Genomic DNA, 16,327 nt, shown 5'->3' with positions numbered 1-16,327 from the left:
ATGCCTTTATCATTCTTTTTTAAAAAGAAAACTCAGTACTCCAATTGTAAAGTTGCATCTCTTATCAGTAGTTATTATTATAATAATAAAGACCTCTTTCAGATATTAAAAAGATTAATGTTGTTTTCACTGTTTATTCTTAATTCTTTTAAGTACTATTAAAGTTAGATCAAATGGAAATATACTTTAACACTAAAGGGGATAAATCATAAGTGAAAAGATACATATGTACTTTTAAATGAAACATGATTATCATATAATACATGGTATTTATTATTTATTTTTAATCGTTAAAACTCTTTAATAAATGTAACACTAAATCAGGATATAAAATTCCTATCAATCCAGTGTCTCAAAGGACTAACCTAGCTGTCATAAATACCATTTCAAAATACTCAGCAGTTAGCTGGGCATGGTGGCTCACGCCTGTAATCCCAGCACTTTGGGAGGCTGAGGCAGGTGGATCAAGAGGTCAGGAGATCAAGACCATCCTGGCCAACATGGTGAAACCCTGTCTCTACTAAAAATACCAAAATACAAAATACTCAGCAGTTTTCAAGCAAATTTTTAAAAATTCATGTGAAAAATCAATTTAGCCTCATAAAGGGAATTTCAGATACCCATACCACACATATGGGTTTGACAGTAATAGTCCCAGTTTAGATATGACATAGTGTTGGCCCATCTGGTATCCATGTGTATGCATACAGGTTTATGTCTGTATCTGTTTATTGAATGATATAAATTGTGTTTTTTGTTTTGGGTTGTAGCAAAAAAAAAGTTTAAAAATACTAGCTTAGTATACAGTCTTGAGAAATAGTTTTGAGAAAACTGGCTCCCTACACAATGTCATTTACAAATTTGTTCTTCAGATGCAATAACAAATAATTCGTATTAGAAATGGCATGATATCATAACCGAAACCTAAAATATGTGCCATTGACTTAGCAGCCAAACAGGAGGTGGCAAGGAAATACTATCACAGGCTGTAAAGATAGAGGGTTTTCTTTTTTTGTTTATTTTAGTGGTAATACATTTATTAGTTGCCTGCAATAATTTATAAGGCAGATCAAGTGCCTAGAAAACTTGCTACTTCATAGAAAGTAGCTGGAAAGAGCCAGAACGTTATTGTGTTTTGTTTGCTTAGTGCTGCTTGTTTGTAGCAATATATTATTAACTGATTCAGGTTGATCAGTTTTCAAGTATAAAAGAAAGGGAATAGAGAGGCTCTAGAAAAGTGGGACATGGTTATAAAAAGCCCAGTACTTCCTCATCCCATATAGCAAGAAAGGACTTGAAAGTCATCTCAGTAAATAAAGGCGCTTAACCCTATGGCAAAGGTCTGATCAAAAGTTTGGCCTCCTCATCCAAGCCTACTTTTTTAGAAGGCCTTAAAGTAGCCTCCATGAAGAGAGAGATGGGCACAAGGAATAAGCACAGAAATAATAAACGACTTAAAAACAACGTCTACAACATAACCTTGGCTTTGGTTGCTGCCTCATAGAAGATACTGAAAACAAATAGATAAAAATTCTGTTATGTTTTTGAAGCATCTATACCACTGAAATACCTAATACTATGCTCTAAAAACAGTTTTGGCTTATTGAACTCTCAAACCAAAAGAAATTGTGCCACACTCCTCACCCTTCAAAGGGAACATAATCTCCAGTGTTCTTACATTTGTCCACCAGGTCAAAAGATAAGAGAAAACCTCCCAGATAGTGGAGCCAGGTGTTCCTCCCAAAAAACAGATCTAAGATCTAATTTTTAAAACTTCCAGTACCGTTAGGGTGGAGGTTTTTATAATACTAGCCCAGCAAAACAGCAGTGTTGCTCTCAATCAATGGCTATAATGTTTCCATTTCTTCCCTTTTTCTTAGTATGAGTTTTTATTGTAATAGCCTATTCCTGGCTCTGCTATTGTGTATCGTGTAAGAGGATAGCAACAAATAACCATATTTCTGGTTTTTATGTTAGCAGACCAGAAATATACATACTCATTCTTGATGGGGAGGAGGGTATGTCCTCTAAAATTCTGGACTTTGAAACGCGTAACTAGTGAAACTTTCTATTTTTTCTTTTGGTGAAAGAGTAAATGTATGTGTTGAAAAAAGGTATGCATAGTAGTTGGTAACTAGAAAGAGGCAGACTACAGAAGAGATGCTAGCTGTTCAAAAATGGGTTCCTTCTATCTCTAGTTACACAGCTAGAATGCACTTCAAAATCATTCTGTTGTCACCATGTGACTGAATTCTAGCCAATGGGAAGTGAACTGACACAGAGATGAAGTGCAGCATATCAAACGGCCAAATTTTGTAAATATTTCATTTAAATCTGAAAGAATGTATATGTGCATTTGTTGGGTACAGAAATCATTTGTTTGTGTAAGAGTGTATATATAAAAACACATATACAATAAAAATGTATAATAATATATATGTACATCAGATATATTCATAATATATATATGCATGGATACATGTGTGTTTGTGCCTATGTATACATCTAAACAAGTGCTAACAAATTTATAACACTATGTGTCTGATATTCTTTCTGTAGATAAAATATATCAGTATACTTCCTTTACCAAGCGTATTGCCATTCAACAAATAGAAAAACTCATGCATAGAATTGTTAAATAACTTGCTCAAGGTCTCATGTCTAGTCAGTGACAGAACTAAGTGGCAGGGTTCAGTTTGGCCTTGAATTGTATGTTCAAGAGTTTCAGCCCATGGTCAAAAATTTTTTGTGATTTTTCAGGAACAACCACAAGCCATTATAAAGGCTTTAGCTGGCAGGCCTCCTGAGGGAAAGCTGCCCTCCCCACACCAGACTGGCTTCAGGGTCAGTGCACTGCAGTCTCTGAAGGGAGTTGCATTCAAGAACTCGGCTCCCTGGCCAGCCATGCTCTCATGCTCATCTGCATTCCTAGTCCAGGCCCTCCATTTGGAATTCTCCTTGTTGGAGGATCTTGAAGACACTTTTCTGCATTCGGACTCATTCAGCACTCAGGCATTTTCCACTTCTAACCTTTCCCCAGACATCACCCCAACCCTCAGGTCTATAAAACTGCAAAAGTCTTTGCTCAGAGCTTCCTCAACAGTGAGATAGCCATTACGTTAGTAATAATCTACCTGACCCGTAATTGGTGCATATGCTCACGGGGCACGGTGGATTTAACATGAGGTCAGTGCTACCTCCAGTTTGAGATTCTTGCTTATTCCTTCACAGTTAGTGATTAAAGACTTGACTATTACTTGCATTTGGGCTTGTTTTATCAGCTATTCTGATACTTGCTGTTTCACGTTCTCTCTCTCCAGCTCTTCTGAGTTCCTGAAAATGTTTTTAACCATGATCTACATTATAACTTATTACTGGTTATTATTCTAATCTTCTGTATCTTTCCTTGTATTATATGTTTTCTATCAATTTGGTCTATATATTTCTGAGGTATTAGGGTTAATACTGCAATTATGGATTTATCTGTTGCTCCCCAGAATTCAGTCACTGTGTTAACGTATTTTAAACTGATGTTATTTGATGAAAACAATCATTGCTTTTACCAGTACATAAAGTCTGTCTTTATTCCTTTTGAATTTTTTCCTTCAATTTTATCTTGTCAGCTACAGGGTTTGCATATTGCAGCTTCTCTTGGCCTATATATTTGCCTACATATATTTGTTATTTCATTTTCAAGATGATGTATATTTTGTATTTTAAACACTGAACTTCTGTCAAACAAACTATGTGGGATATCTGTTACCAATATTAAGTTTTTTCCCCTTCTCTATTAAAAATACAAAAGCTAGCTAGGTGTGGTGGCAGGCTCCTGTAAACCCAGCTACTCAGGAGGCTAAGGCAGGAGAATGGCTTGAACCTGGGAGACAGGGGTTGCTGTGAGCCAAGATTGTGTCACTGCACTACAGCCTGGGCAACACAATGAGACTCTATCTCAAACAATAAATAAATAATTTTTTAATTAAGTTTTTCAATCTCTGAACATATCTTTTCATTTACTTAGACCATCTTTACCTTCAACAATGTTTTATTAGTGTACAAGTCTTGCACGTTTTTTCTTAAATTCATTTCTAAGTATTTTAGGTCTTTGAGGGTATTCTAAATGGTTTTGTTTTCTACATTTCATTTTTGGATTTTTCATTGATGGTGTGTAGATTTGATATTTGTATATTGATCTTGTATCCTGAAACATTGCTGAATGTATTTATTATTTAAATTGAATCCACTAGATTCCTTCGGATTTTCTATATGCAAGATCATATCATTTGCAAACAGAGATAGTTTTAGTTTTCTTTTCCAATCTGATGACTTTTATTTCTTTCTCATGAATGACTATCTTAACTAGAATGTTCACTATAATGTTATATAAAAGTGGCCAGAGTAGGTATCTTTGTATTTTCCTGATATTTGAGAGAAATCATTTAGTCTTTCTTCAGGTTAGCTGTGAGTTCCACTGATGCTGTTTATTAGATTAAAGAAGTTCTCTTCTGTTCTTATTATGTTGAGTACTTTTTTCATCATGAATGGGTGTTGGATTTTGTCAATTTTTTCATGCTAATAAAGAAAATCATGGTTTTTTTTTTTTTCTAATAATATGGTATATTACATTTGTTGATTATTAGATGTTAGAGTGATCTTGCATTACTGGAATAAATGCAATTTGGTCCTGATGGAATGTTTTTTATATGTTGCTGGATTTAGTTTGCTACTATTTTGTTGAGAATATTTGCATCAACATTCATAAGGGACATTGGTTTGTAGTTTTGTTTTCTTGTGATCCCTTTATTTGGTTTTGGTATCAGGCTAGCTTCATAGAACAAGTTGGGATGTGTTTCTCCCTTTTCTATTTTTTGAAAGATTTTGTGAAGAATTGTTTTTAGTTCCTTAAGAGTTTGGCAGAAATTACCAGTAAAACCATCTAGGACTGGCATTTGCTTTGTGAGAAGTGTTCTTTACCTAGCAATTTAGTCTTTGTTATAGGTGACTTTGGAGTTCATTTTTATTCTTGAGTCAATTTTGGCAATTTGTTTATTTCTAGAAATGTTTCCTTTAATTCTAAGTTACATCATTGTTAGCATACAGTTTATGACAGGATTCCTGTATCATCTTTTTTATTTCTGCAGTATCAGTAGAGATGTCCTCTCTTTCATTAATCATTTTAGTCATTTGAGTCTTCTCTTTGTTTTTTCTTAGTTAGCCTAGGTAAAATTTTCTACTTTGTTGATCTTTCTAAAGAACTAATTGTTTTTTCGTATTCATTTTTTATTCTCTATTTCATTTATTTCTTTTAGCACTTCAAATACGTTATGAAAATTCATTCCATTTTTGTGAGCATTCATTTCACAGCATAAATTATTTTCTCTCACTGCTTCCAGTATTCTGTTTCTTCTAATTTGAACACTGACTGTGATGTTTTTAGGTGTGGAGCTTTTTGTGTTTCTACTACTCAGAGTTCGTTGACTTCTTCTGTGAGTAGATTAACATTTTCCCTCAGGTTGGGAGGTTTTGAGCCATTCTTTCTTTAAATATTCTCTGCTCTTTTTCTCTCCTATTCTTCTGGGATTCCCTTTATCTTTGTGCTGGTACAGTGGATGGTAGCCCACAGGTCTCTGAGGTTGTATTCACATTTTGTATTGTTTTTCTTTCTATTCTTCTGACTAGATAATCAGTGAAGATGTATCTCCGAGCTTACTGAATCTTCCTTTTGGCAGCTCAAATCTGTTGTTGAACTCCACTAGCAGTTTTTTTGTTTTGTTTTGTTTTGTTTTGTTTTTTAATTTTAGTTACTTACTTTTCAATTCCAGAATCTCTGTTTGTCGCTTTTTAATTTTGTGGCACTTTCTCTCATTCTGTATGTGTTGAGACTCCATTGCCATTGATGTAGTTTGGATATTTGTCCCTGCCCAAATCTCATGTTGAAATGTCATCCCCATGAGGTGTTTGGATCCTGGGCGTGGATTCCTCACAAATGGCTTGGGCCATGCTCTCAGTGATAAGTGAGCTTTCCTTCTGAGTTCACATGAGATCTGGTCATTTAAGAGTGTGTGGCACCTCCCCCCACTACATTTTCGCTTGCTCCTGCTTTCACCCTGTGACATGCCTATTGACCTTTCATCTTCCACGATGATTGTAACCTTTCTGAGGCTTCCCTAGCAGCTGAGCAGATGCCAGCACCAGGCTTCCTGTAAAGCCTGCACAACTGTGAGCCAATTAAACCCCTTTTCTTTATAAATTATCCAGTCTCAGGTATTTATTTATGGCAACGCAAGAATGGCCTAATACAGTCATAGTTTCCTCTGATTCTGTAAAGTCTATATTCCCTGCCGTGTATCGCCACAGAAATATCTACTAATTTATCTCACTTGTCATCTCACAATTGTTCAACTACTTCTGTAAATCCTTCAAATCTTTCTAAAAAACGTTTGCTGATAGGCAAAAGTTGTATGTTGTCATGATTTTCTTGAACTCTTTGGATTTGGTTTCCTTTATTTACTTTATTCTAATCATAATAGTTGATTTAAAATCTTTGTCTGCTAAGTTTAGCATTTGAATGCCCTCAGGATATCATTTGCTGTTAACTGCATTTTTCATTCCTGTATATGGGATACCTTTGCTGTTTCTTTGCATGTCTCATAATTTTTGTTGAAAACTAAACATTTTGAATAACACAATATGGGAACTCTGGAAATAAGCTCTTCCCTCCTTCCCAGGGTCAAATAACAACAATGCCCTGTGAATGGGGTTTTTCCATGGAGTTGGTAGACAAGTCACATTGTGGTATCTTCTGGGAGCGGAGCTTTGTGAGGAGTTCCTCACCAGCTGTCTCCTCCAGTGGCTGCAAGCCTGCTGGTTTTCATAGCTGCTGTGATTCAAGGTTATCACATAATTGGAAAAAGGAAGATTAAAACAAGTCAATATAAAAATGCTACAAACTCTGCTTTTCTTACCTAGGCTCTACTATTTTTGTTCAATAAATGTATATTGTTGCAAACATTTGACTAATTTCCAGGTTTTTGAAAAGCTTATTTTGACAGTTTTTTTCTAGCATTTCATTGCTTTCATAAAGGAACAGTTTCACAGAGGTTTTCACTCCACCATTCTCAAAGTCCTACACTCAACATTGACTCTTGAATCTCTCTAATCTACAGCAATACCTACAATTTCCTCCCACAGATGAAGGCCGACCTGTATTGCAAGCACCTAATGACAAGGGTTAGGGGAGTGCACATGAAACCTGAGGGAGGGAAAATAAAAATATTTGATAAACACTGTTGACTAACAGAAAAGATTAAAGTCACTCAAAAGTTATAGCTCTTTATCATTTTGATAAATGAATGTCCTTGTAATTTATATATTCTAACTCAAAAATTAAAACTATGATTTTATATAACTACTATAATCTTTTTCTGAAAATATCATTCCTGATCAATTTCTATTTTTCACCTTCCTTCTGACCTTCTACATGAGTATCCAAGAATGTATTTAGAATACTTGATTTGGGCCACGGAGAAACAGAAGTGCTAGAAACACCCATTTCACCTCCTGTTACCACCTTTCTTCCTTGTTTGTATTAACCTATTTTTGCACTGGTCTTAAGGCCTTCCCAGCTACACTCTGGCAAATGATCAGCAGCATACTCTGCAACTCTGAAATTAAACCTCTTGAATCTAACATACACCCCTGTGTGTATCATCCTTGCGAGGATAAATAAAGACATTCAGGTATGAAAAGTTGGCTTTCACTTCTCTAAATTTGGCCTTCACGTCTCTCTTAACTTCTAGTCTTCTAAATTGTCAGGAACACCTTTTACACACATTGTACCCATTCCTTTCTTGCCAGTGCTTCCTGGCACATTCTTAATAGGAAATACTTCAGTGAATAAAACTAGATTAACAAAAAGTCATACATTGAGAGGTGTTTCATAAACTGAAATCCCCAAAGTATTGTTAGTAGTAGCTCTTTAATTGTGTTGGTATTAAAATTATCATTATTAGTTATCAGACCACATAGAGTGGTGTATAAAAAATACTATTCCCTTATATTTTCATTAATTCAACTTTCTATATACTTCTAGACCCAATTCCAGCTGAGGGCCAAAAGCAAAATTTTAGTGTATTTCAGAGATTTCAGGCATTTCAGTGGGAAACAAATAATTTCAGGTTGTTGTTTCTTCTCTTTCCTCTCTCAGTGATCACCTCAAACCTAGGGGCTTATAGTCATGGGTATCTGGCTTCTGATCATTAGTATTCATGTGGGGTGGCATCTGCTGAGCTGTAATTATCATGTATAGCCTTCGGCATCCGTGCTGACATCCACTGAATCGCTCAGTGTTCCCAGTTGTAGGTACTTATGACCTTGGTGTTCTAAAGCTCTTGCAAATCTGTTGACTTTTCACTCTCAGGCAATTCTTCGCACTTCTTGCTGATAAGAAGAGACTTTGACTACTTTTGTGAACATCTGTGAGGCCATGAAAAATTGCTTAGGACTCTCTTAAGGTTTCTATACCCCAATACTAATTATATTTACTCAGTTGTACAAAGGAAAGGGAGCTTTTGCATTTGTCTGCAACTTATCTAATCTTTCTGACAATCTCTAATCTGCTCAGTTGAAGAGTAACCCAAAACAAAACCAAAAAAGCCTTGCACTTGTCTCTTAAAAATATCACATCTTCTGATATAAACAATTTCTGTTCAATTTAAATGTTGAAACTAACACAAAGTTTAAGTCCCCCTCCTAGCTGATTTACACGGCCTTCCTTAGAGGGCTTAGACTCTTAGTAAAGATGCTTAGCCTTCCAGAGTTACTCCACCCCAAATTTTTCTACCTGTGAGGGAGTATAAGTGTTCAAAAGCATTGATTCTGTCCTGTGGCTGTGGGTAGAGGAATAACTGATTTGAATATGCTCGAAATTCTGAAGTAACATAGTCAACTTATATTACTGAACACATAAAAAAAGCCATTAACTTAGATAGGATGCTTGCCAAAAACAAACAAACAAACAAAAAACAAAACAGTAAATCAGAACACTCAGGTACAAGCAAGGGAAGAAATCAGTGAAGAAATATGCTATAAGAAGCAATATTTAAATCAGGCATGGTAGCTCGTGCGGTAATCCCAGCATTTTGGGAGGCTGAAGTAGGCAGATCACATGAGGTCAGCAGTTCAAGACCAGTGTGGCCAACATGGTGAAACCCCATCACTACTAAAAATACAAAAATTAGCAGGTGTGGTGGTGCATACCTGTAGTCCCAGCTACTCAGGAGGCTAAGGGAGGAGAATTACTGGAACCCAGGAGGCAGAGGTCGCAGTGAGCCAAGATTGCACCATTGCGCTCTAGCCTGGGCAGCAGAGCAAGATTCTGTCTCAAAAATAAAAATTAAAAAAAAAGAAGCAATATATAAACTGAGGATCAAAAAGTCAATTTTCGGCCGGGCATGGTGACTAACACCTGTAATCCCAGCACTTTGGGAGGCCAAGGCGGGTGGATCACTTGAAGTCAGGAGTTCAAGACCAGCCTGGCCAACATGGTGAAACCGTGTCTCTACTAAAATTAACCGGATGTGATGGCATGCACCTGTAATCCATTATTTGGGAGGCTGAGGCAGAAGAATCACTCGAATGTGGGAGGTAGAGGTTGCAGAGAGTCAAGATTGTGCCACTGCCCTCCAGCCTATGTGACAGAGCGAGACTCCATCTCAGGGAAAAAAAAAAAAAGTCAATTTTCTCAAAGAAATTAAAACACTAAAAAATTACTAAATGGGGTGGGCATGGTGGCTCATGCCTGTAATCCCAGCACTTTGGGATGCTGAGGTGGATGGATCATGAGGTCAGGAGTTCGAAACCAACCCAGCCAACATGGTGAAACCCCCGTCTCTACTAAAGACATAAAAAATCAGCTGGGCATGGTGGTGGGTGCCTGTAATCCCAGCTACTCAGGAGGCTGAGACAAAAGAATTGCTTGAACCCAGGAGGCGGAGGTTGCCGTGAGTCGAGATCACGCTATTGCACTCCAGCCTGGATGACAGGGTGAGACTCTGTCTCAAAAAAAAAAAAAAAAAACTACATGAAGAACAAATCATGTTACAAATGCACACACATACATATACACACAAAACACACATACACAAAACCTGAATGTAAATAAAATAACTCTAGTCTCTCAGGATAAATTAATAAACTACAGAACTAGGGGAAACATACAATTTACTCATTTAAAATGGAATCAAAATATTCTATGTAGAAAGATACACATATTAACATTAGTCAAAACATTAAACATTAAAAATAAGTATTCAGTAATAAAGGAATGGTTAAAGTCTTACATTTTTCAAAGGGGATATTAGCTAGCTTATTGTAGAATCAGGCATATAATGCAGAATTTTAGGTGGCAACAGAAATCTACAATATTGGTGACACATTATTAGGCATTTGGTTACATAATTAAGAATATATCCAAAATACCTATCCTAGGGACAAGATTATAAGTGATTCTTAATGATCTATTTTTATAATTGAAAAACGCCATAATTAAAATGTTCACTTTAGACACTAGTTTTAAGAGTATTAATGATTCAAAACTCACTACCTTCTTAAACATTGTTCCCCTTAACTATGTGTTTTTCAAGTGTCAATTTATCATACCACTTATCTCTATTGCCTGGTTTCTTTTTCCTTCAAAACAAGATAACTGTACACTAGGCCATGGTTCCACAACCTTTTTGGTACCAGCGACTGGTTTAGTGGAGACCATTTTTTGGGATGATTCAAGCACATTACATTTATCATTAAATTTTCATAGGGAGCGCACAACCTAGATCCCTTATGTAAACAGTTTACAATAAGGTTCATACTCCCATGAAAATCTAATGCACTGATCTGACAGGAAGTGGAGCTCAGCTTCCCTCCCTTGCTGGTACTCATCTCCTGCTGTGTGGCCCTGTTCCTTAGGAGACACCATATCAGTCAATGGCCCAGGGTTAGGGACCCCTGTACTAGTATATACATGAAATAGTAACTATTGCTTATTTTATTTTATCCGTTAAACTCTTATTCTAAATTACTGGTATACCTTAGCAAAGGAGTTGGACATTCTCTTTATTATTTATTTACTTACACTTACTTTTAAGATACCAAATTTGTTTAATTTGAAGGAATATCTGACTACCTAGGTATTAGAAATGCTGTTAAGACACTTCCCTGTTCTTTTATAGACAAATATAAAAGAAAAAAGTTAATAAAACAGGAATATTCTGATTACAAAAAAGACTTCATTCATGGAGAATTGCCAGAAGGCTTGTGGTCTCTAAAAGTGAAAGGAAATTTCAGAGATGCTGATTATTGTTACGTCTCAATGATATGAAAGAATCAAAGAAAATATCCCTATGTCCTGTCATAAAACAATCAACTTTTAATTGGAAGTGAATTTATTTGGGGATAGAACTGATTCATGTATTTGAAAAGCTGTCAAATTAAAGAAGGATTAAGATTATTCTTTCTGGCAATTATGAGTAGAAATTATTAAAATGTGATTTTTTTCTAATTAAAAAGTACAATTAAAAATACTAAATCAATGAAGCAAGTCTTTGGGGAGCTATACATAAAATGCCAGTGTTAGCTCTTTATCCAAGTCCTCCTGCTGTTTTGAGTTTACACATTCTTTAATATTAGTCAAATATAAATAACCAAATATTAACATGAGGCTCAGTCCCATATGCTATGGAAACTTGATAATCCTTTAATATCCCCGAGAATTTGGGGGAAGCTTATATTTCTCTCAATCAATTCTTGTTAATTTTCTATTTTCATTGAATGCTTAATCTCTGTTCTGGAAGTCAGAATTTTCTGTGGTTAGTTTATTTTGTTTTATTTTAAATAAAAAACATATCCTTCCTACATATAAGATTGAAGTCAAATAGAGAAGAGATTACCACTTATTTTCCATTTGTAATGTTTTCACTAATGTTATCACATGATTCTTGTGATAGAAGGATTGGGCAAGAGCAGTTGTATTCAATTACACACATGAACACACATATACAGACACAGAGCACCTTGTTCAAACTAAAGCTTAGAGTATAAATGAAGTTAATAAAAGTGGCACTACGCTAGTTAAAAGAATGGACAGGTAGGTCAGTTGCCACACTAGACCTCTTCTTACCCTACACATACCTGAAAGAACAATTAGGAATTCATAGGTCTGATGTGAAATTATAGGGGATCCAATGTTCTCAACATGCATACTAATTTTAATTAGTTGGTTGCTCACTATGTTTCATGTTACTATCACACAGTTAGAGCATCACGGAATTACGCTTTCTAATCCAATCTCCTGCTTTTTAAATGAGAAAGCTGAGGTTTAGATATGCTAAGTAACTTGCCCAAGGTCACATGAATAATAACTTGTGGAAACAAGGATTTTTATCTCAGGGAGTCTCATTCCAGAGCCTAGATTTCCACCCACTTTAGCCCCTACATTATATCAAATTTTTATTATAGTGATTTTCACTTATTTTGAGTTACTAGGGCTAAATGAATCAGGGCAGGAGATGTTCCAGGTTTATCACATCTGACATACAATAAACTAAAAAGAATACAAATGTATAAATTAAAAATTTGGTGCAAATGTGAATAATTGTTTAGAAAAAGAAGAAAGTACAACAAATCACAAAGTTTGAAAAGCTGGATAATTTAAAACATCATCAAATCTAGAAAAAATATAAAATTTTATTAATTAGTTGTCTATGTCACACCATTTTACTTATTTTTCTTACTTCTTAAATTACACTTAAAAATATTTTCACACCTTTGTATGACAACAATTTTTTATCATTTTGATAGAATAGACTCTTCCCTCTAGCTTGGTTGATATAATTTTAAAAATTATTCTCAATAACATAGAAATATTTCCTTTAGCTTCACAACCAATTATTGGTAATATTATATAAAATTTTTAGAATTCTTGTCAATTTTAGGAAAATATCTATCTGAATTTCTTTCATATATGGGCTAGGAGATTTAGAAAGGTTTTCCACAGATTTTGATTCTCTCTCCACTTTTAAAAGTATATGCCACTTCTGTGCCCACATGCTTTTGGTGCCAGGTAGCTATAAACCCTGTTGCTTCATGTTAAACTGCTGGGTCCGCACAGTGGGCAGTCAGGGTGTTTCTTGACAGGCATTTCTACACTAGCACAGCTAGCAATAATTGCACACACATCAATGACTAAGAACCAAAAATTATATCCCACTAGACTCAAATGAAATGTATCTCTAACTTAACTTTCCCTAAACTGGATTCTCAAAATGGTCAAGCCAACTCCAACACCAGGTGCCATGAAAATTGAGTGTAAGAAAAAAAGTTGGCAGGTGTGATGGTTAATATTAGGTGTCAACTTGAATGCATCAAGGGATGCCTAGATGGCTGGCAACATATTGTTTCTGGGTGTGTCTGTGAAGGTGTTACCAGAGAAGACTGACATTTGAGTTGGTGGAATGGGAGAGGAAGACCCACCCTCAATTTGGGTGGGCACCATCCTATCTGCTGCCAGTGCAGCTAGAACAAAGCTGGTGGAAGAATGGGGATAAGTTTGCTTGCTGATTCCCCTAGTTCTCTCTGTCTTCCCATGCCTGATGCTTCCTTCCACTTCTCCTGCTCTTGAACCTCAGATTCCCTGTCTTTGGCCTTTGGACTCTGGGACTTGCACCAGCGTCTTCCTGGGGACGCTTGGGCCTTCTTCTATAGACTGACGCCTACGCTGTTGGCTTTCCTAGTTTTCAGGCTTTCAGACTTAGACTGAGCCACTACTGGCTTTTTCTTTCCCCAGCTTACAGATGGCATATGGTAGGGCTTTGCTGTATAATCATGAAAGCTAATTCTCCTTAATAAACTCTATTATATCTATAAATATAGATATGTGTATCTATATCTATATCTAAATAGATATAGATATATGTATCTATATGTATCTATATCTAAATATATATCTCCTATTGGTTCTGTCCTTCTGGAGAATCCTGACTAATACAGCAGGCAAAGGAAAAACACATGATTACAGTGAAAATGTCTTACTTTTACAAATATTACAGAAACTTATGAGCATGTGAATATATTTCTAGAGCCTCTTTAAGGGCCTTTGAAGTGACCCATGAAAATTAAATGACAAGCCTAAAGTTTAAGCTTTATTACATTTAGGGAAAGGGTAAATCTACCTCTGAGTTAAGATCAAATTATTACACAAAAGAAACAGTAAGAAAATAGACCCATTAATGAAGCTGGATTAAAAACATACAAGACTTTGAATCTGGAGTGAAAGAGGGTAGTAATGGAAAAAAAAATAACATGGAATAAGGCACACAGAGAACAATAAAATTATGAGCTTGAATCAGAGGGCATGGAGGAATCAGCTCAGATTTACAACCTGGAAAAATAATGGTAGAAATGAAAACTTAGGTCATCAGCTGGAAACAGAATACCTGGGAGTCTCCTACATTTGGATATATATGTCCCCAGAAAATGTATCCTGCACACCCAGCCACGTGAGTTCCTCAAGGATCCAAAAAGCTTGCTGAAATTTGATGGCATATGTTTGGGGGCACATGAACATATTCAGAAATTGTACAGCTAAAACCCTGGGCCTTAGCAAGTATATAACATTTGACCAAATGTTCTATGAGCCACAGATTAATGGAATAGAAAAATCCACCAAAAATGTTCATTTTAATTAAAGGACGCACACAGGCAAGCTCTTGGACCTTCATAATAGTTTTAGAAGTAGCACCGTGGCTGTTATAAAATTATTTAAAACTATTAAAAATGTGGCTTTCTCCTCAAATGTCCCTTTTTTCTATATATCCCTTTTTCCTGCATGTTTTCAAGCAAACTACTGTAAAATTCTTTTCCTAGAATATAGGGTGTACTTGAAGTATTTCTTGAATCATTAATCATTAATATGCACATCACTTTCTGTCTGACTTTCCATTTGAATTCCCTAATCAGTCAAGGATGAATGAACAGAATAACAATTGATTTTATTTGATCATCCAAATTCATATGACAAATGCTTATCATTATCAGTTTTTCCAGAAATTGGGTTTGGTCATTTGTGGAGTGCACACATCAGAGGCACAGCACGCTTTTGGTTCTCTCTGCTATTCTTATACACCACTGAAAATTGAAAGATTAATGCCAACAAATTTAACTCTTCTTTTCAAGCTTAAAAAACCTCTTATAATTAGAAAATAGATTACTAATTTTTTTACATGCTTCCTTTTCTTGTTTGGGGAGGATGGCTGGGCTTTTTCTTGTAGAGAAAGAGGAATTAAAGGACATGGTATACCCTCCAGAATACTACAGTAGCATATTTCCTTTCATTTCACCAGGAGAAAATTGAAGTAAATAATAAGCTGGTCTGCCAACTGCACATTTTTTAAAGGAGGGATGGGTCATAAAACACGCTTACTTTATCTACATGTTTATAGTTCCAATGCCAAGCTTGAAAATTATGAAAATCCTCAGGCAAGTTACCTCATCAAAGAGCACTTCCTTAGCATCAATCACAAACTCAGTTCAGACGATCTGAGTGGCTAACAATAGTCACACAAAAGAGAGCATAAGTTCTCAGAACACTTCAAACGTTGCCTGTAATCTCACTTCCTGAACACACCTAGCAGCCGTAAACACAATAATCACAGATTACTGAAATACACAGATGCTTTGAACTAATGTTGTTGAAGGTTTTCTACATCTTTTGTGCTTAGACATTTGAAGAAGTTGCTTCTACCACACACAAAAAATTGATGAGATGAATTTTTCTGTGGAAAAAAAATGAACACCATTCTGTTGGAAATCTTAATTATTCTTCATATAATCACACTATTTCTCTTTTTCTTGTGTTCAAAAGTATACAATAACTACATGTCAGGTTCAGAAATCAAGCAACAGCTTCTACCTACATGTTAGACTTTTTAAGTCAACCAAAAAAGACCATTTACTGTCTGTTTGTTTGTTTATATTCATTATTATTTTTTTGAGATGGATTCTCTCTGTTGCCCAGGCTGGAGTGCAGTGGCATGATCTCAGCTCACTGCAACCTCCACCTCCCGAGTTTAAGTGATTCTCTTACCTCAGCCTCCAAAATAGCTGGGATTACAGGTGTATGCCATCACGCCTATCTAATTTTTGTATTTTTAGTAGAGATGGCCAGGCTGGTCTCAAATTCCTGACCTCAGGTGATCCACCCACCCTGGCCTCCGAAAGTGCTGGGATTACTGGTGTGAGCCACTGCACCCAGCCTCCTTCATTTATTTATTCA

General features: G+C 35.8%; 1 protein-coding gene across 2 annotated transcripts in view; it reads right to left on the bottom strand.

The window, feature by feature from the left end:
* CNBD1 (cyclic nucleotide binding domain containing 1) overlaps window positions 1-16,327 on the bottom strand; it is a 785,154-nt gene that overhangs the window by 450,696 nt on the left and 318,131 nt on the right. The window lies entirely within an intron of this gene.

Source organism: Macaca fascicularis, chromosome 8 (genome assembly GCF_037993035.2).
Source record: "Macaca fascicularis isolate 582-1 chromosome 8, T2T-MFA8v1.1".
Classification (NCBI taxonomy): Eukaryota; Metazoa; Chordata; class Mammalia; order Primates; family Cercopithecidae; genus Macaca; species Macaca fascicularis.
Note: the sequence above shows the minus strand (reverse complement) of the source record. Positions and strands in the feature narration are given on the sequence as shown.